We start from the raw sequence: 22,513 nt of genomic DNA on the forward strand, positions 1-22,513 counted from the left end.
TATACATCTGCCCCATATCATCCGGCTACAAATGGGTTGGCCGAGAGATTTGTACAAACGTTCAAAAAGGTGATAAAGGCCATGAGCGAAGACCATATTCCACTACAACACAAGGTGGACAATTTCCTGATGGCATATCGAAACGCCACGCATGCAGTGACAAATCAAAGCCCTGCCATAATGTTCTATAACCGGAGGTTGCGGTCCCGGTTGGATTTGTTAAAACCCAATGTGCGTAGGGAAGTCGAAAACAAACAATTCCAGCACGTAAATAACAAGGGCACTCGGAGTTTCGAAATAGGACAACCAGTGTTGGCCAGGGACTATAGGAATGATAAATGGCAATCCGGAACAATTCGTGCCCGACAAGGACCCTTGATGTACACGGTAGACGTTGGTGAGAACGTAATACGACGTCATGCTGACCAACTTGTGGAATCGAGAACAAGGGTCGACCCCATGTCTACGGCAGAGACACCAGTTGAAGAAGTTATTGAGCCTGTAGCATCTACCTCAGACTCGAACGTACATGATGATGTTCAATCCATAAGAGATCAAATGGATGAGTCACCCCAGCAACGAGAACCAGAGACCCCTGAAAGGCGTTATCCGGCCCGGATCAGGAGGCCTCCTCAGAGACTGAATCTTTGAACAGTTTTGTATGAAAGTTGTATATATGTTATCCATGTTATGTTTAAATTGGGGTGTACACTGTTAAGCTAAAAGGGGAGGAATTGTAGTGTATGTAACCTGTACCACCTTAAGAGACTACCTTAAGGTGATGAACTACTTTCTAATGGCTCCTGTATATTGTAGTACCGGTGGTGACCACACCAGTATATAAACCCTGTGGAGCAGTTTGTATTTCAGTTCAGCCCTGACCCTCAATTACTAAAGACCTGTTTAAGTATTCTGTTGTCTGCGTCCAGTTATTCAGCATAACTACATTTGGAAAACACAGACTCAACAGAGGTGCACTCTGGCTGCAGACAGGAGGAAATGTCAAAAGGCTAAAATGGCCACAATAGGTCCAGACAAAGCACCCAGGTTCTGCGATGCTACGTTGGAGGCCCTAGTGCAGGTGCTGGGTAGGAGGAGGAAGATTCTGTGTGTTCCCCCCCACCCCCTGGGGACAGTAAGGTTCTCCTGGTAACAACTTTGCGGCCAGTGGGAAGGGGTCACAGAAGAGGTCACTGCCAGTAGCACAGCTACCAGGACATGGCTGCGATGCCAGAAAAAGTTCAATGACCTCACCAGAATTGTCAAGGTAAGAATAATGCTCTTACTCTCTGCTCACACCTCCACCATTCCAGTCTCACTACTCACAATACTCCCCGCATCCTTTTACTTTCCTACAATCACTGCACCACATTTCACTGCACCTCCTTCTCCTCATATTCACACACTCAATACTATTGCAAACCTCACTTCCCCACACCTCACATCTTACATATTGCATACCAACTATTCTACTATGACAGGCACATTCTCTAAATACCACACAAGCCTGTCACTAACACAGTCCCTTCTATCTTGCAGGAGATAGATGCGCACAACCTGAGACAGGAAGCTGCCACCAGAGGAGGCCAAGCCCATCTGCATAGCATCTTCCCCGTGGATGAGAATGGCTGGCCATCACGGACAGGGAGAGAATCATGGCCGTGGTGAGTGGCAGTGCTGGGGTAGACATCGGCAGGGCTTTTTCGCACACTTATTCTCTTTTTCCCTTTTTACTTATATCTCTCCCTGTACACTCTGCATGACAAACTGCAGCTGCTTTCACCAGCCACTACTTTCTTTGTTCTCCCTCCACACTAAAAGCAAACCCTTGCCCCTTTCTTTCATTTCAGGAGCTGAAATGTGGAGATACCTCTGTCACTTCAGGAAGAGGAGGCAAACCTTTCTCACTCGATTTGACTCTAGCAAATGCCAGCTCAGAGACTGGCATCACGTGTACTTTAGAGTATAGGCTAGAGAAGGGGTTTGCATGCAGTGAATCACCGGGCACAAGTGTGCATGAGGGCAGGAGGATAGGATGCAACAGGTGCCAGCTCACTGGAGGACGAGATTGTATACTAGCTCTGCTGCAGAAGACTCAGATGCAGACTTTGAGGGTCCAGGCAACCGATGAAGGCTGAAGGGCATACGCCAAGAAATGTTAGGTGCTCTGGGCTGCCTGCCAGTGAGCTTACGGACAATGGCTCAGAGCATGGAGGAGTCCAGCCCTTACTTATCTCAAGGCTTCACATGGCGCTGAGAGGCCATTCTTACGAGCTTAGATGGAGCAGTCAACTCCATGAACATGACAATGGTGCCCACTATAATGGAGCCTCTGCTGACAGCTCTGACAGCTTCCATGGCAGCTAACACTGCTGTAAGAGCTGCACTCTGTTCTCGCTCAGAGCCGGTGGAGTGCTGAGGTGCATTCCCAGGACATTGGCTTTGGCCCCCCCATGGGAGAGGGACCTTCTGCCCTCTCTCAGGAAGAAATCATGCCTGATCCCCCGCCACCCACTCCACCAGTGCCCTTGTTAGTGCCACACAGCTAGCTGGGCCAAACTGACCCTGTCCAGGTTGAGATGCTGCAGTCTACAGCCAGACCCTCATGGAACAGTGCTATTTGAGGTCACTCACCACGGCCATTTGAAGGGTCCTCAATGAAAGCTCAGCAGCCTTTGACCTCCCAAGCTGTAGCCACAGGCAAAACACTTCTTAGGAGCACTAGGATAAGTAAACAATCACAGAAGATAGGCACTAAGGGCTTGTACAAGGGTATTTCATAATTAATTCCTGTTAACTATTAGATACAGATGGAATTCAGTTTGTTTTTTTGTTCTGCATTTTGTGTTGGTGTTAATATTTGTAGTGAAGTGAGGGCAAGACTCACAAAGCTGGATGAAAGGAAGGCAATTGGATGGTATAAGTAAGGATGGTGGTCATAAGGGTTGTGGGACTGTTGGTGTATTGGGAATGGGAGGGATGGTTCATGTGAAGCACTCTTGGATGAGCTGCTTACTGAGAGCTCTGGCAGCAAGGGGCACTGGTGGCCAATGTCACTCCTTCTCCTCCTCCTTCCCCTGTTCCTGCTGCACTTCTTGCTGCCCAGGTGGAGGGAAGGGCTGGCCTCTCATGATGGCAATGTTAGGAAGCATTCAGTAGACAACCAAAAATCTGGATACCCACTCAAGGCTGTATTGCGAAGCTCCTACCGAACGTTCCAGACAGCAGAAGTGTTGCTTGAGTATGCCAATTGTCTGCTCGATGCTGTTTCTGATGGCAGTTGGCTCTCATTAAATGCCAGCTCTGCAGTTCCTGACAGGAGTGATGAACCAAGTCAGGAGGGGATAGCCGTTGTCGCACAGTAGCCAGCCTTTAATCTGACAGCCTGTTTGGAACAAGGGCAGCACAGAGGACTGGCACAGAAAAAATGAATCAAACTGCCAACTGTAGCACCAGCTTTCTGGCAATTTTAATGAATCATATTTTAGATCCAAAACCCCAAGAAAAGAACTGTACTGTTGGACAAGCTTGTGGGAGTGGCTTAGGGAATAGGATCCAGGCTAACCTGACTAAGGTGCATTCATGTGCAAACGGCCATCTCACAGTGACGTCATCACCATCTAACATGATGACTGGGAACAATACCCCGAGAGGTAACTCAGAGACACTATCAATAAAACACAGTCCCAACCGAAACTGGTAGAAGGCAGGAGATGGCCAGGCCATTGTCTTCCAGGAGATAAGCCAGTGAACCAAGTTCGGTTTGAAATTGAAACCCATTACCTGCTAATGGGGGGCCATCAACTCAGGAAACAACAGACATCCAGTAATCAGCACTCATTGGGCCCAATTTTCCCGAAGGTGCGGGGAATTGTCGGGTTCCCCGAATGTCGGGTTCCGACCCGAATCTAAATGGATCAGCCAGCTGCACACAATTTTCCCTCAATTGGCCACTTAATTTCCAGCGTGTGGGGACCCTTGCTAATTGTCCATTTCCAGTCAGAAAGCCCCACAGTATGATGTCATCATTCGTGGTGCTTTTAAAGTCACCAGCAAGCTTTTCAACCTCTGCAGGCTTCCCAACCAGTCGTACAGAATGGCAGAGGAGCCTGCACCAGCTGCTGCCAGTGGCAGAGCCCGAGCTGCCACCAAATTTGACGAGACCTCATTGCAGACATTGGTGGATGGGGTTAGGGCCCACAGGGAGGTCCTCTTCCCTAGCTCAGGGAAGAAGAGGCCTCCCAAAGAGACCAGGACTGCATGGATGGAGGTGGCTGCAGAGGCGAACTCTCAGGGAGTCACCCGTCGGACCTGGATACAGTGCAGGAAGCGCTTCCATGACCTTCACCGTACAGGAAAAGCAAGTATGAAGTTCCCATAACCCTCAACCTGATCCTCATTGCCCTTCCCCAACAGCACTCAGCTTCAGCACTCTCTTCCTCCACATCCCACTTCACAGTCACATCCATGCACTCTTACCCATTCCCTCTCTCTCTATGCTCACAGTCACATAACTATTCCACCATGCAGCCCTCACACTGCCTCTCACTCTGATGCTTTGAACACAACTGACAACACAAAGGGAGGGCCCTTGGTCTTGCAGCCTCATGCCATCTTTGTCTCCTTCTAAGTATCTATGCTATGCAATCTCTACACTCACTCATGCACTCTCACTCAAACTCCACTTGTCTCCCTCATTGCAGGAAAAGAGAGCTCACAATAGGAGAGAGCGAGCAAGGACTGGAGGAGGAGCACCCTCAATCGCCCACCTGACCCCCTGGGAGGAAGCATGTGATGGAGATTGCTGGGGCTGACGTGGCTGCGGAAGCTGGGGCAGGAGAGACAGGAGCAAGCCCGCAAGCTGGTGACAGAATAGTTTCCGATCTCTCTCATTGACATAGCATGAGTCGCTGATATGATTCTGAAGCTACATCATTTGGACTTATGGGCATCTGCCAAATCCAATGTGCAGGTAGCCTTTGTTACGTCCATGAATAATTGAGACACGGACAGCAGGAGTGAACAAAATAAGCCTTTACTGGTGGAAATCAATAGTGAAACTAAAAACACAGAGGCTCACTAGCGCCTTTTATACAGGGGTGGTCACTGCCGGTACTGCAGTCTGAGACCAGTTATTCTCTTAAAGGTACATACACAACAATTCCTCCCCTTTTAGATAAACAGTCCATAACATTCATTTAACAACTAATGATAACTAATTACAATCACAATTACTGTTGATAGATACATTGGTTAAGTTTAAGCAATTATAAGTTCAGTCTTTGAGGAGGCTTCCTGATTCTGTCTGGATAACACCTCTTTGGGGTATCAGGTTCTTCTGTCAATGTTGAGTCGGGATCAATGTCGTTGTTTAGTTCATCTGCTTCCAATATTACCGGTTCTGCGGTAGCTGCAATTGGAATGTCGATTTCATTACCAGGTGTATCAGATCGTGGTGTGGAGTTGACGTTTTCCAGTGACTCTAGAATCTGGTCAGCATGGCGTCTTACAATGCTCTCCCCAATGTCCACGGTATACAGGAGAGGTCCTTGCCGTGTACAAATCGTTCCTGGCTGCCATTTCTCAGTGCGGTAGTCCCGGGCCAAAACTGGTTGACCTATCTTAAAACTCCTGGTCGGCCTTTCATTCATATTCTGAAACTGCCTGTTCTCCACATCTCTTCGGACGTTTGGCTTAACCAAATCCACGCGGCATCGTAGTCTTCGATTGAAGAACATCATGGCTGGAGTTTGGTTGGTAACCGCATGTGTCGCATTCCGGTAGGCAAACAAGAAGTTATCCACCTTGTGTTGTAGGGGTATATCTTCATTACACATTGCCTTGATAGCTTTCTTGAATGTTTGGACAAACCACTCGGCCAATCCATTAGTGGCTGGATGATATGGTGCAGATGTGTAATGCTTAACACCATTGTTCTTTAAGAACCTCCGGAACTCTTCAGACACAAACTGTGGTCCATTGTCAGAGCAAATCTGTTCAGGCAGCCCATTCCTGGCGAATATGGTTCGTAAAACTGTGATAGTTTTTCCGTGGTGGTTGAGGACATTTTTATTACCTCTGGCCACTTTGAATGTGCATCCACCGCAATTAAAAACATCGAGTCCATGAAGGGACCAGCAAAATCAATGTGCACCCTTTACCATGGAGATGAGGGCCACTCCCATGGATGCAGAGGAGCTTGTGGTGGGGCGTTTTGGACCTTCTGGCATCCTGCACAGCTCTTGGTCATCTCTTCGATTTCTCGATCGATTCCCGGCCACCACACAAACGCTCTGGCTAAGCTCTTCATTTTTACCCCACCCAGATGACCCTCATGAAGCTCATTGAGCACTCTATCCGTCAACTTAGGTGGAATTACTAATCTGGATCCACACATCAAGGTTCCTCTGCACACTGACAGCTGTTCTCTTCTCAGCGAGAATGCTGGCAGCAGTGGTTCGCCATGTGCTGGCCATCCCTTCACCGTTAAATCATAGACCCGTGATAGTGTCGGGTCATTCCGTGTTTCCTTTTCTATGTTTGCATTCGTCACAGGGAGACATTCGACTATGGTCGAGTGGAATAACTCCATTGGATCCACTGCAAGGTCTACTTCTTCCACCATCGGCAACGGTAGACGTGACAATCCATCAGCATTTCCATGCTGTTTAGTTCCTTTGTACTCGATGTCATATTGGTGTGCCCCTAGGAAAAGGGACCATCTCTGCAGCTGTTGTGCTGTCATTATCGGTACGCCCTTCTGAGGGTTGAAAATGGAGACAAGAGGTTGATGATCGGTTAGTAGAGTAAATTTTTGACCGTGCAGGTAGTGATTGAACTTCTTCACCCCCCACACTAGGCTAAGGGCCTCTCTGTCAATCTGGGCGTAGTTACGCTCAGCAGAAGTTAACGAGCGTGACGCAATAGCTATCGGCCTCTCTAAACCATCAAGGAATTTATGTGACAGTACCGCCCCAATGCCGTAGGGAGACGCATCACACGCCAGCCTGATCGGCAGTGCTGGGTTGTAGTGAGCCAATACTTCCCTTGAAGTGATTAAGTCCTTACTCTTCTGAAAATCACGCTTACAATCATCGCTCCATTTCCATGCTACCCCCGTTCGTAGCAGGGCGTTCAGTGGGTGCAGAATTGTCGACAAATTCGGCAAAAACTTATGATAGTAATTCACCAATCCGAGGAATGACCTCAGTTGCGACACATTTTCAGGCGCTGGGGCCTTAACAACCGCTTCAATTTTGTCAGGGGACTTATGTAACCCCTCTTCATCAATCATGTGGCCACAATACGATATCTGTTTCTTAAAAAATTCGCACTTTGGGCGGTTGGCTCGCAGCCCATGTTCCCGTAGTCTAGTGAGCACCTGTTCTAGGTTGTTAAGGTGTTCGCTGTCATCTTCACCTGTTACAAGGATGTCGTCCAAGTAACACTGAGTCCCCGGAATCCCTTGCAGAACTTGCTCCATCGCTCTTTGCCGTATCGCCGGAGCCGATGCTACTCCGAATACCAATCGATGATACTGGTAAAGACCTTTGTGAGTGTTTATCGTGAGATACTTCCTAGAGGACTCCTCAACCTCCATCTGCAAATATGCTTGTGCTAGGTCAATTTTTGTAAAACGCTTCCCTCCAGACAGTGAGGCGAAGATGTCTTCTATCCTTGGAAGAGGATATTGTACTGTGTGAAGGACTGGGTTCACCGTCACCTTGAAATCCCCACAGATGCGAATCTTCCTTGGCTCCCCGGACTTATTGCTTAACGTTTTCTTCATGACAGGAACGATGGTTGTCGCCCACTCACTCCAGTCGACCTTAGACAACACGCCCGCCTTCTCCAGATTCTCCAGCTCTGCCTCGACGGCTGGGCGAATTGCATATGGTACCGGTCTTGCTTTGAAAAACTTGGGAACTGCATTCTCTTCTATTTTTATCGAGGCGGTTACGCCTTTAAGCGTGCCCAGTTCTTGTTGAAATACCTCTTTGGCGTTAGCTAAGATTGTTGACAATCGTCCAGGAGTGACGTCTTCATCTTTTTTATCGTCCACCGCCATTGCATGAATGGAGTGCCAATCTACGTTTATCTTCCTGATCCCTTCCTGTCCCAATAACGGTGGTCCACCATTTGGCAGTATGTAGAGATACAATTTCCGTATTTTTTTGCCGTTGTATTCGACAGGCACCCTTATTTTTCCTCTGGGGTATACTTTTTGCCCCGTATACATCGTCAAGACGATGGATGTCTCTCTCAAGGGTATGTGTGAAAATAGCCGCTCGTAGTCTCGTCGATTCATGACGGTTAGCGCTGATCCTGTATCCAATTCCATTTTAACTTGTGACCCTGCTATCGTGAGGGTGACCCAAATGGTTCGGTGATCCTCTTTTGCGATTACATTGTGAAGTTTGAGACAGCTTAGTCTCCTGTTCCAGGATTCACTATCGCTCATCTGGTCTTCGGAACTACTGTCCGTCATCTTTTGTACTTCCTTGTACGGTTCCTTAGTAGCCTTTTTGTTGTCGCTGTTCTTCTTCCCAGACCTGCAAACTCGTGCAATGTGTCCCATCTTCCCGCATTGCCTGCATATTTTGTCTTTGGACCAGCAGTCCTTCTGGTCATGTTTAGTTCTGCCGCAGCGATAACATTTTGCAAATCCCCGTGTCATATCGTGGGTGCCGTATTCCTGTGGTTTTTGTTGAATTTCTGCTGCTCCCCTGGCTGCTGCTTCATACGATACTGCCACGCTAAAAGCCTTATCTAGCCTCAGCTCTTTCTCTGAGAGTAACTTCTTCTGTGTTCCTTCACTCAGTAGTCCACCGACAAATTTGTCCCGTAGGGTATCTGCCAGTCCTGCTCCGAACTGGCAGTGCTTTGATAGCTTGCGCAGTTCCGCAAGATACTCAGCATTGCTCTCATCTTTGTGCTGAGTTCTCCTGTGGAATTTAAATCTTTCTGCTATCAACAGCGGTGCAGGGTTTAAGTGTTCCTGTAGGACAGCAACAATTTCGTTAAAACTCTTCGCCTTCGGTTCGGCTGGAGTAATCAGGTCCCGCAATAGGCCGTACGTTCTAGCGCCCATTAAGTTTAGCAATATTGATGCCTTTTTCCCCTCCGCTATTTCGTTTGCCTCGAAATATACTTCGACTCTTTCCACATACGTGGTCCAGTCCTCTATTGTATTATCAAAAGCAGTGATACAGCCAGTCTTCGGCATCTTGCAAATCTAAAATGGCGCCTCCCGCGCTTTGCCTTCTTCCCCGATTTAACAAAATGGCACCTCCCACGCTTTGCCTTCTTCCCCGCTGTTGTTAGCGTTGCTTTCCACGGTTTCTTGCGTGTTTAATATTGATTCTTTTTCTTTTATTATTTTCCCGTCGTGGAGCAGACCCTCTGGGACACTTCCCTCCCTCTTCTTAGGTCCGAACGCTGCCTGGATTCGAAGCACCGGCCGCGCCCTGTGTGCTCCACCCTCTCTCTCTCTCTTTGCTTCCCGACTCGCTGCCCGGCCCCGTTGAAAAGCCACCCGATCGAGCTCTAGCCCGCCGCAGCCCAGGAAGGATCAGTGCACTACCTGCCACCAGCCCGATTAGCTGGGAAACCACAGACCGAGGAACCCAGCCTGGCTCTGGACAGTCTCCCCTGCAAGTTTTCAATCCGACGATTTGGAGGGCGGTTGCCCACGGTCGACGCCTGTTTCTCGAGTTTCTTTGGATTTTTTTTTCTCTTTCTTCTGGCTTCGACCTTCAATAACGTCATCTGAGGTGCTGCCGAGTTGCAGGTAAGTTCGTTTCTTACTCGTCGCCAGTGTTACGTCTGTGAATAATTGAGACACGGACAGCAGGAGTGAACAAAATAAGTCTTTACTGGTGGAAGTCAATAGTGAAACTAAAAACACAGAGGCTCACTAGCGCCTTTTATACAGGGGTGGTCACTGCCAGTACTGCAGTCTGAGACCAGTTATTCTCTTAAAGGTACATACACAACAGCCTTGGCATCAGATCTCTAACTCTTTCCTTTACTCCCCCACAGGACCATCCGGAGCCCCTGTCTCCACTGCCGAGGAGGAGGAGGCTTTTCAGCCAGACTCCTCAGAGGAAGATCCAGTCTCTGAGGGCGCAGCGTCAGCAGAAGTAAGCGCACCCAGCACCAGTGCAGACACTCACACCTCGGGGGGGCCTTCGGGAGATAGAGTAGTGTTGTCACCTGGTGTTTCGTAGCTCACAAGTGAGCATCAGCAGATTGTGGAGACAGGGACAGCAGTGGAGAGTCCTCGTCGGAGGGCGCAGGCCTCTGCCAGCTCAGCTCAGCTGCATGTCGACCCTATGCCTCTAGGTTCATCCGCAAGAGAGGAGGTGATGGATCTCCATGCACAGATGCAGGAGTCTCTGGCAGGTTTAGTCTCCAGGGTCGCTGTGAGTGTGGAGCGAATGGAGGAGTCCATGGCGAGCATGAGCAGAGATTTATTGGAGTCATTGGCGCATGAAAGCATCACCACAGAAAAGATGGCTACCTCCGTGGTAAGGCTGGCTACCGCCGAGGAGAGGAGGGCTGCAGCTGAGGAGAGGAGGGCTGCGGCCGAGGAGAGGAGGGCTGCGGCCGAGGAGAGGAGGGCTGCGGCCGAGGAGAGGAGGGCTGCGGCCAAGGAGAGGAGGGCTACGGCCATGGAGGAGCTTAGTCGCCAGGGTATCGAAAACATGGTGAGTGCTCAGAATAGAATGGCATCTCTTGAGGAGCGATGGGCATCTATTGAGCACCGAAACCAGACCTTCATGAAAGTCCCTCTGAGCAGGACTTCCAGTGCAGGGATGGGTCCCCATGGCCCCCCTGATGTGCAACAAGGTGCTCTCCAGCCACTTGCAGGCACTGAGGGGGAGCTGACCCATGAGAGGGAGGTTGTTGGCACACCTCAAGGAAGTGGGGCCTCCTCTCCACACGCTCACACTTCCATGCCACTTCAGAGCCCTCGGTCAGAGCCCCGCCGGAGTCCACACCCAAGTGAGATAGGAGTCTCAGCCTCTGCACAGCCGCAGGAGCAGCAGAGTGCTGGCGAGCCCTCACAGGCTCGCCACCCCAGAGGACGCCTGCCAAAGGTGTCGAGACAGGAGCAGCAGGAAAGTGAGCAAGGGGCCTCCACATCTGCTGAAGCCACAGGGGTACCACTGTAGGAGCACGCATAAGAGAAAAATAAAGCACCAGTAATCACAAGGGTAGTCACTTGGGTGAAAAGGCTTGTATATCATTTTAATGCCATCAGTTTCTTGTACATAAAAAATCTGGTGGCAACTGCTACAGTTGTGGCGTCTGTCATTTGGCAAATGGGGATTTCACATTGAGGCCTTAGGATTACTTGCAGATGTCAGCAAGCTGGTCAAATAGGTAGAAATGCGCAGGCATGGGCCACTGTCCACGGTCAGTTAAGAAGCAGCGAGGCTACAGTGTTTGATGTACCAGGCTACGCAAATCTGGCCAGGATGAGTGCGTTCCTTGCATTCCGCCCAGCAATGTTCTCGCTCACTGGTGACGCTGGTTGACGGGCCTCTGCAGGATGCTCGTTTCCGTCCTCCTCCTCCTCCTCCTCCTCAGCATCATCCTCAGCATCATCGTCATCTGAGGCGGCTCTGTGAGGAGCCACTTGGTCCTGAGGAATCTGCAAGCCACAACGCTGTGCCATGTTTTGAAATACACAGCAAACCACGACGATTTTGGAGATCCTGGCTGCTGAGTACTGTAGGGCTCCACCTGATCTATCGAGACATCTGAAGCGCATCTTTAGCAATCCGATGGCTTGCTCGATAATGCATCTGGTGGAAATGTGGCTGGAGTTGTAGCGCTCCTCAGCTTCGTTGGCTGGTCTCCTCAACGGCGTCATTAGCCAAGACCGCAGGGGATATCCCTTGTCTCCAAGTAGCCATCCCTGAATTTCGTTTGGCGGACTGAATAGCGCAGGCACAGTAGACTGGCGTAGTATGAGGGAGTCATGGCAGCTGCCAGGGTACTTGGCACAAACATGCAAAATCACCTTCTTGTGGTCACACACCAGCTGAACGTTAAGGGAGTGGAAGCCCTTGTGGTTGACAAAAACTCCTGGATTGTGATGGGGTGCCCTAAGGGCCACATGTGTGCAGTCAATGATGCCCTGCACCCTTGTAAAGTCTGCCAGCTGAGCTAATCCAAGCGCTCGCGCCCTCACACTTGTGTGATCCCTGGTGAAATGGATGTGATTGTGCGCGAGGGCAAACAGGGCATCGGTGACCTGTTTGATGCAAGTGTGTGTGGCCGCCTGGGAGATGCCGCTGATGTCTGCTGCTGATCCCTGGAAGGAGCCTGAGGCATAAAAGTTGAGTGCGGTGGTGACTTTGATGGCCACTGGTAAGGAGTGTCGACCTGGTGCTCTGGGCTCCAGGTCTTGCTGTAGCATTGCGCAGATGTCAGTCACTACCTCTCACGAAAGTCGGAGCCGCCTTTGGCACTGCTGCTCAGTCATGTTGAGGTAGCTCACCCTGTGTCTGTAGACCCTGTTTGGGGGGTATCTCCTGCGCCAACAGCCTTCCGTGTGCTGGCCCCTTCTGGCCTGTGCTGCCTCAGGTGGCTGAGCCGCAGCCTGTCGCTCCTGCTGGTGCTGCTGTTGCTGGTGCTGCTGTTGCTGGTGCTGCTGTTGTTGCTGGATCTGCTCCAGCCTCCTCTGCTGTTGGAGATCCTCTAATGCCAAGAAGGGAAGGAACAAAAGGCCTCCCATGCTTCTGGCAGATGCCCCTGTTGAGGAAGCGCTGAGTGAGGGTGGTGAGAGGGGCTTCCCAGGAGCTCACACTGGAGAAGTGTGTGAGGCTCCAACCTTCTACAGCTGTGCCTAAGCCTTCAACAAGTTGCCTCAAGCCTGGAGCAACAAGGTCCTGCAGCCTACAAATGCTGTCTGATTAAATCTCTTCATTCCTGATTGACCTGCAACTGAAAGTAAGCAAGCCGACATTGTTCACGCCAGGTTTCTTCAGCAGTGTTCCCACCAGGCGTGGTTTACGTGGGGAAAGGCTGAAAATTGCAAGGGCCCCTTAAAATTGGATTACAGATGCCAATTATTGCTCATTAGGCTCCCGACGACCAGTCCCGCCTGTTGCGGGCAGGATTGATTTGGGTCGCGTTGAAACACCGGGGCGAAAGTCGGGTGGGGCGGGGAATCGGGCGGGGGGGGTCGCAACCCCCTATTTCTGTGAATTTCACCCCCCCGCATGCCTGAAACCCCACCTGACGGCTTCAGGAAAATCGGGGCCATTGTCTCTCCAGGTGCCAGGCCTGGGAGCAGGGAAACTGAATATCATTTTTCACAAAGATTTCAAAGGTCACGAGTCACTCCAGGCCACAGGGGGGTCCAGATTACCTGAGTCAATACATCGATCAGTATTGGCGGGAGGAAAAGGCGATGGGTTTTGGAAATATCAGCAGCCATTTGGGGGCTGCTCTTTTCTCTTCTCCTCGGCATCAGTCTACAGCGAGTCTCCTGAGTGAGCCAGGAGCGAGACGTACAGGAAGAAGCTGCAAGCAAGACAACGAGCAATCGGGGTGAGCATATTGCCTGCGCCTACACATCCACAAGACCACTTAGCTTAATGAGGGGGTGATTGTAAGTCCCAACCAAACTTTAGAGGGGTTTAGTGCTGGGGTCCTGTGTTAGTTTATTTCACAAGAGGGTTCTTTTATTAGACCGTGGTAACTTAACACTGTATGGCTTGTTGGACAAGCCAGGGTTGTAATGTTTTGTACTGTTATGAGTGTTATTGTTAAATCCTATTAAACATATTACGGTTGAGCTCAAACGGGTGTCCAAGTCTGATCTGTTCCATATAATCCCTATCGTCCAGAACTTGTAGTGAGAGGTGTGTTTTTGGTGCGCCCGAGAAAACCACTGTTATGTATTGTGTGTTCTCCTCCCACCTGTGGTGGCGCTGTCACAGCACATAAATGGTTGGGTGTTCTCTTGGTTAAGTTTAGCTCTCTTTGTTCGGAACTCTCCAGAACTTCCCTTTCCTTCCTGAATAAAGCACCTCATTTTTGACTCTGAGTTCTGAGTTCTAATTGTGTCTTGATAAAAAGGTACTGACACAACAAAGTGGCGATGAGGAGCGGATGAATCTGCGTACGTTACGGGTGCAGTGAGTAAACAGAAATTTAAATTTGAAACATGAGATGGCTACTATATTAGGAAACATCGGTGATTTTGATGAAAATGTGGAGCAATGAAGCGCTTATACGGAACGTTTTGACTATTTTGTCTTGGCGAATGCAGTGGCAAACGAAAAGGTTGTGCCTACCTTTTTGAGTGTAATGGGGCTGAAGACATTCAATTTACTTCACAGCCTTGTGCAGCCAGATAAGCCAGGAACTAAAACATATAAGCAACTAGTGGAAATTCTTGGAGCACATTTTTCACCAAAACCTCTGGTTATTGCTGAGAGATTTAGATTTCACAAACGGAATCAAGAGGAGGGGGAATCAGTGACGATGGTTATTGCTGCTTTAAAAAGGTTGTCAGAACACTGCCAGTTCAAGGAGGTTCTGAATGACACCATTAGAGACAGGCTTGTGTGTGGTCTGCAAAGTGCAGCCACACAGAAGCGACTTCTTACTGAGGACAACCTTACTCTTGAAAAGGCCATTGAAGTTAGTGTCTCCATGGAGATGGCGGAAAAGGAGGCTCACCAGTTGAGTTCAACAGGGAGAGTTCACAAGGTGTCTTCTGAGCCTAAAGGTGCGCGGAACGGCACATGTTACCGTTGTGGGAAAACGGGCCATCACGCTAATGGCTGCTGGTGTACGGAGCTGGAATGCCGAAATTGTGGCAAAAAGGGTCACATTGAACGCGCCTGTAGAGGTAAAAAAAGAACAGACAGAGCTGGGAAGCATGGAAGCAAAATGTCTGTATTTGGACAAGAGAGGAAAAAGAGTGTTCATTCAGTGCAGTATGATGGAACAAGCAAAACAGAGGGGAGCGACACCTCTGAGGAGGAAGAGGTGCACATACTGACAGTTGCAGGTGGTTCAAATGGCTACTGGGTGTCACCACTGGTGGAGGGACAATCAGTGCGGATGGAGGTGGACACAGGTGTGGCTGTGTCCCTTGTTTCAGACAGTCTACAAAAAAATGCTAAAGCATCTTACCCTTCAGCCAACAAACAATGTGCTAAAGACGTATACCGGCGAACCTGTGGCCATGAGAGGCGCCATTGAGGTGACAGTTAAATGGAACGGACAGACTGCAAAACTGCCACTATATGTGGTAAAGGGAAATTACCCATCGCTACTGGGACGTGTGTGGCTAGAGAAAATCACACTGGACTGGCCTGCAGTCCGCATGATGTCAAAAGGGGAGTCAGGTCTGACTGCAGTGTTAAACAAACATGCAGAACTCTTCAATGGGGAACTTGGGAGCATGAAAAAGATCAGCGTGAGACTGGACATTAAACCTGACAGCAAGCCAAAGTTTCACAAAGCCCGACCTGTACCCTATGCAATTAGGCCAAAAGTTGAGGCTAACTTGGAGGTCTTAGTCGAGAATGGCGTCCTGGAGCCTGTGAGTGTGAGCAAATGGGTCACACCCATTGTTCCTGTCCTGAAAAAGGATGGATCTGTTCGAATCTGCGGGGATTTTAAAGTGACTATTAACCCGGTGCTGTCTGTGGAACAGTACCCTCTTCCCCTCATTAATGATCTTTTTACGGGCCTGGCCGGAGGGCAGAAGTTCAGCAAAATAGACTTATGCCAGGCTTATCTACAAATGCATGTCAATGACAAATCAAAGGAGCTGCTGACAATTGTGACACACAAGGGGCTATACAGGTACTGCCGCCTTCCGTTTGGAATTACGTTGGCCCCTGCTCTATTCCAAAGGGCAATGGATCAGATTTTGAGTGGACTGCCAGGAGTCCAGTGCTACCTGGACGACATCCTTGTCACTGGGACAAATGAGGAGGATCATCTTCTGAACTTGGATGCGACACTACAACGACTGAAAGAGTACGGACTCAGAGTTCGTAAAGACAAATGTGAATTCTTTCAGTCTTCAGTTGAGTACCTAGGGCATGTGATTGACGCTACTGGCCTGCATAAGGCGCCGTCAAAGGTCAAGGCGATCGTGGAGGCCCCAGCACCCCAGAATGTGAGCCAGTTACGTTCATTTCTGGGGCTACTTAACTACTATGGGAAGTTTATTCCAGACTTAGCAACATTGCTGAAGCCGTTACATCAGTTGCTATGTCAAGGCAAAACATGGAAATGGACTGAACTGTGCAATGAAGCTTTCGCCCAAGCAAAGAATGCATTGCTGAAATCTGAGGTCCTGACACACTTCGACCCAAAGCTACCCGTGCAGCTAGCATGTGATGCATCACCATATGGTGTGGGAGCAGTCATATCCCACATCATGCCTTCGGGTGAAGAGAAACCTATCGCCTTCGCATCACGCACCTTGAACAAGGCTGAGAGTAACTATGCGCAGATCGAGCGCGAGGCCTTGGGAATCGTTTTTGGAATTCGAATATTTCATCAGTACCTGTTTGGGAGAAGGTTCACACTCCTGACAGACCACCGTCCATTGACTTCAATCTTCGGGCCCCACACCGGAATTCCGTCTCTCGCTGCAAGCAGGATGCAAAGGTGGGCTTTACTGTTGTCAGGACACACATACGACATCAAATATCACAAATCAGACTTGCACGGAAACGCAGACGGTCTCTCGAGGCTACCCTTGCCTGTTACTCCCCCAGAGCCTCGTCAGATAGACATCGTCTACTTTAGACAAGTGGAGGGAGCACCTGCCACTGCAGTTCAGGTGCGAAGGTACACCCGCAATGATCCAGTCCTGTCTGAGGTAATGGACGATGTAATTCGAGAGTGAGATATAGGAGATTCTCCTAGTTTGAAACCTTACGTTTCAAAAAGAAATGAGCTCTCCGTCCAGGCAGGTTGTCTTCTTTGGGGACGCCGTGTCATCATTCCGCCACCTCTGAGGGAACCTATACTGCATCAACTTCATACAGGCCACAGTGCGATGGTTCGGATGAAGGAAATGGCAAGAAGCTACTTCTGGTGGCCAGGTCTCGATGGGAATATTGAGGAGAAAGCCAAAACATGTTCCCCATGTCAAAGGGTCCAGAATGTTCCACAGCTGGCAACCCTACACCCCTGGGATTGGCCTGCAGAAGTGTGGCAGCGAGTACATGTGGACTTCGTCGGTCCTTTCGAAGAGAAGATGTTTATGGTGGTTGTGGACGCACGTAGCAAGTGGCCGGAGGTTGCTGTGATGAGGTCTACCATGGCAGAGAAAACAATTGAGAAACTTGGTGAGATGTTCAGCCGTTATGGCTCACCGGAACAGCTCGTAAGTGACAACGGTCCACAATTTGTATCACAGGAGTTTACAACGTTCCTACATGTGAATGGTGTCCAACACATTAGGTCTGCGCCCTATCATCCCTCTACTAACGGCCAGGCAGAAAGGTACGTGCAAACTTTGAAGCACGCCTTGAAGGCATCGCAAGGTCAGGGCTCAATCCACCAACGTCTGAACAGCTTCCTGTTGTCCTACAGGAATGAGCCGCATGCCACAACCAAAACTTCCCCCGCTTCGCTCATGATGAAGAGGCAGTTACAGACAAGTTTTGACTTACTCAAACCTCCAAGGGCAGAGCAGGTTGTCCATCGTCAACAACAAGCTCAAGTTGAAAAGAGAGAGAAAAGAGCCAAGGGGAGACGGTTTCATTCGGGAGAGCACGTCCTAGCTCGAAACTACAGCACTGGACCGAAATGGGTTCCTGCTACGGTGATCGCGCAGACGGGCCCTGTGTCTTACATGGTTGAGACTGCTGAGGACGTCGTCTGGAGAAGACACACAGATGAACTGTTGCTAGGAGCAGAGACAGCCACAGAGGCTCCAACGGCTGGTTGGCCTGAACTGTTTCCGGATGATAACGCAAACCAGCATCCTTTGCCACAGTGCTCTTCTTCAACACAGGAAGTCAAAGAGACTGTTCCACCTGTGCAAACTCCTGACTTTCGACTGACACAGGCACCTTCTCCATCTAGGCTTGTGTCAATGCCTACTGCTGTGGAAGCCAGCGATGACCGCCGGTATCCTGTCAGAGAGCGGTGGCCTCCAAGACGCTTGGATCTGTAGGCTTAGTGACTTACCTACAAGACTGGGGCAGAATAAACCCCAGGGTAAATTCAGGGGTTGAGGCAGTCTACCTCTACCCTAGGTTAGTTGAGTGCATTGAAAGTAACTTACCTGTTGAGGAATAATGTGGACCTTCCATTTAAGAGGGGAGGAATATGTTATGTATTGTGTGTTCTCCTCCCACCTGTGGTGGCGCTGTCACAGCACATAAATGGTCGGGTGTTCTCTTGGTTAAGTTTAGCTCTCTTTGTTCGGAACTCTCCAGAACTTCCCTTTCCTTCCTGAATAAAGCACCTCATGTTTGAATCTCTGAGTTCTGAGTTCTAATTGTGTCTTGGTAAAAAGGTACCGACACAACAACCACTTACACAATGTTCCCGCTAAGGTGCACGGCCACACAGCCACGCAGTAATCTCAAAGGTCCCACTAAGGCCACTCACCGGCTTTTACATTGGAAATACCTCACCTGCGTAGAAATTTAAAGAGACTGTGCATTAAAAGAAACAGGCTGCACAGAACAAAGCACAACTTAGTGGGAACATTGATGACTGCTGCCAGGAACCTAGGCACAGACCTGCATGATGCCCTGCCTGTAGCCACAAACCAGCTGGATGCAGATGGAGTGGAATCCCTTTCTACTAAGAAAGATGGCAGGCTAGTGATGGGGAGCAGACTATGGCACCTTGGACCCTAGTGAAGCCTGCCATGTGGGCAAAGCCTAGTGCTCTTTCATCCTGCTTCACCCTGTCAATAGGGAAGGAGATACAGATGTTTCTCCTGGTAAAGAGAGCCTCAGTGACTTTCCTGACACAACGCTGAACTGCAAACTGGGTGATGTCGCTGATGTCACCTGCTGAAGCCTGACAGGAGCCTGTGGCATAAAAGTTAAGGGCCATGGTGACCTTGACAGCTGCAGGCAGTGTTGTCCATGCCCTGGTATGAGGCTCGGGTTCTGGCTGCAGGAGGTAACACAGCTCGGTGACAACCTCCTTTTTAAATGGAGGCACCTGATACATCAATCCTCCGAGAAATTGATGTAGGAGAAATGCTCCCTGAAGACTCACTGTGGGTATGGCCTCCTGCGCAGTGTCCTCCTCTCCTCTCTTCTGTGAGTTGCTCCAGCTCTCTCCTGTCTTCCTTGATGCTCCACCTAGTCCTCCACCATCATATCAGTGAGGTAAGTGAGGATCTCTACACCAGGAGGAATAACTGCATCTCTATCCCCAAAGGCAGCCTACCAGATCACCCATGACTGAAGTAAAAGTGTTTAGAAGGTAGCTAATAACAGTCCAGCACCAGCAAAAATGTATTCTCAGCAATCAGAAATCAATTCTATAAGTCAGAAAGCAGGCCAAAAAAACGCCCAGAAGTTTACCAGCAGCTTCAATTGACAAACAAACAATGAACCTGTATGTAGTGGATGAGCCTGTTAAATAGGGCAGCTGAAGGGTCCTTCCTGGCTGTTCATGTCATGAGTTGCTGGGTGTAAAGTCTGTAGGTATTATGGCGAATTAATACACAGACTACAAGAGTAACTTTAACAGGACTTTACTATTCGAAGGTCAGGGCGAATCTGCCCAATAAATCCTGACACAGTACTTATATACCGGTGTGGTCACCGTCGGTATTACAGTATACAGCAGCCAAGATAAAGTAGTGCCACACCTAAAATAGTTCTCTTAAAGGTGGAACAATTACATACACTACAATCCTCCCTTTTTAGCTTACAACATACTTATTCCCCATTAACATAACATCATAACATATATACAACTTATGCAAAACAGTTCACAGATTCAGTCTCTCTGGAGGCTTCCTGACTCTGTCCGGATAACGCCTCGGTGGTGTAGTAGTTTTTGGCGGGGTAGTAGGTTCTTCTGGCAAGGTCGATTCGGCTTGAAGGACAGTGTCAGGTTCATCTGATTCTAGTATTACCAGATCGGAAGTAGGTGCTCTGGGTATCTCTGCTTCAACATTAGCCGTGTAAGGTTGTGGAGTAGGTTGGTCCTTTGTGGATGACCCTATGATCTGGTCAACATGTCGCCTTATGATGCTGTCACCAATGTCCACGGTATACATCAGCGGCCCTAGCCTTTTCCCAATAGTTCCAGGCTGCCATTTCTCGGTACGGTAGTCCCGGGCCAAAACTTGTTGACCTATCTGAAAGGATCTAGTTGGCCTTTCATTCATGCCCTGAAATTGCCGGTTCTCTACATCCCTTCTGACGTTTGGCTTAATCAAATCCAGCCGGCATCTTAGTCTTCTATTGAAAAACATCATGGCGGGAGTTTGGTTTGTGCCCGCATGTGTTGCATTCCTGTACACCAACAAGAAGTTATCTGCCTTATGTTGTAGGTTTATGTCTTCATTGCCCATGGCCTTTATGGCCTTCTTGAAGGTCTGGACAAACCTTTCAGCTAATCCATTGGTGGCGGGATGGTATGGGGCTGACGTGTAGTGCTTGACCCCATTCCTTTTTAAGAACTTCCTGAATTCTTCGGACACAAATTGCGGTCCATTATCAGAACAGATCTGTTCCGGCAGGCCATTCCTAGTAAATATGGTCCATAATACTGTGATGGTTTTTTCCGTGGTGGTGGAGGACATCTTTATTACCTCTGGCCACTTGGAGTGTGCATCCACCGCGATTAGAAACATTGAGTCCATAAATGGACCAGCAAAGTCGACGTGTACCCTTTTCCAAGGAGATGAGGGCCACTCCCATGGATGCAGAGGAGCTTGTGGTGGCGCGTTTTGGACCTTCTGGCATCCTAGACAGCTCTTGGCTATTTCTTCGATGTCTCCATCAATACCTGGCCACCACACAAACGCTCTTGCTAGGTTCTTCATTTTCACTCCACCCAGATGCCCCTCGTGAAGCTCCTTTAGCACCTTATGCTGAAGTTTGGGTGGAATCACCACTCTAGATCCACACATCAAGGTTCCTCGGCACACTGACAGCTGTTCTTTTCTTTGCGAAAATGCGGGCAGCGTTGGTTCGCCATGTGCTGGCCATCCCTCCACCGTTAAATCGTAGACTCGTGAGAGAGTCGGATCATTTCTTGTTTCATTTTCGATCATCGAATTTGTTACTGGTAGACATTCCACTATGGATGAGTGGAACATCTCTACTGGGTCCACTGTAGCCGCCTCTTCTACTACTGGCAACGGTAGGCGCGATAACCCATCAGCATTTCCATGCTGTTTGGACCTTTTGTATTCGATGTCATATTGGTGTGCCCCAAGTAACACGGACCACCTCTGTAGCCTTTGCGCTGTCATAGTGGAAACGGCCTTGTTAGGGTTGAATATGGACACCAACGGCTGGTGGTCTGTCAGTAATGTGAACTTCTTGCCCTGCAGGTAATGATTGAATTTCTTTACTCCCCACACAAGGCTGAGGGCCTCCCTATCTATCTGAGCATAACTTCGCTCAGCGGAGGTCAATGATGGGGACGCAAATGCGACTGGCCTTTCCGAGCCATTTGGTAACTTGTGTGAAAGTACTGCTCCAATTCCATTATGGGAAGCACCACAAGCTAGACGAAGAGGTAACGTTGGGTTGAAATGAGCCAACACTTCCTCAGAGGTAATCAACGCCTTACTTCTGCGAAAGGCCTTCTTACAGTCCTCGCTCCACTTCCATGGTACTTCTTTCCGCAACAGAGCATTCAGCGGATACAGCACCGTGGATAGATTTGGCAGAAACTTGTGGTAATAATTAATCAACCCCAGAAACGATCTCAACTGTGATACATTTTCCGGAGCGGGGGCCTTCACGACAGCTTCTATCTTGTCAGGTGACTTGTGCAGCCCCTCTTGGTCAATGACGTGACCGAAGTACGAGATCCGTTTCTGGAAGAACTCACATTTCTGGCGATTAACTCGAAGGCCATATTCCTTCAACCTGGTGAGCACCAGTTTCAAATTTGCGAGGTGTTCCTCCTCGTCCTCTCCTGTAATCAGGATATCGTCCAAGTAACACTGAGTGCTTGGAATCCCCTGTAAGACCTGCTCCATGGCCCTCTGCCAAATTGCTGGAGCCGAAGCTACTCCAAAAACCAATCTATTATAACGATACAAGCCTCTGTGTGTGTTGATTGTGAGATACTGGCGCGACTCTTCCTCGACTTCCATTTGTAAGTATGCTTGTGCCAGGTCTATCTTGGTGAAGTGTTCCCCGCCAGACAATGAAGCAAAGATATCCTCAATCCGCGGAAGCGGGTATTGTACCGTGTGAAGCACCGGATTAACTGTGATCTTGAAGTCTCCGCAGATGCGGACCTTTCCCGGTCCCCCTGGCTTATTACTTGATGAAGACTTCATGATGGGAACAAT

Source organism: Somniosus microcephalus, chromosome 1 (assembly GCF_052327205.1).
Source record: "Somniosus microcephalus isolate GS21.2 chromosome 1, FLI_Smic_1.0, whole genome shotgun sequence".
Lineage (NCBI taxonomy): Eukaryota > Metazoa > Chordata > Chondrichthyes > Squaliformes > Somniosidae > Somniosus > Somniosus microcephalus.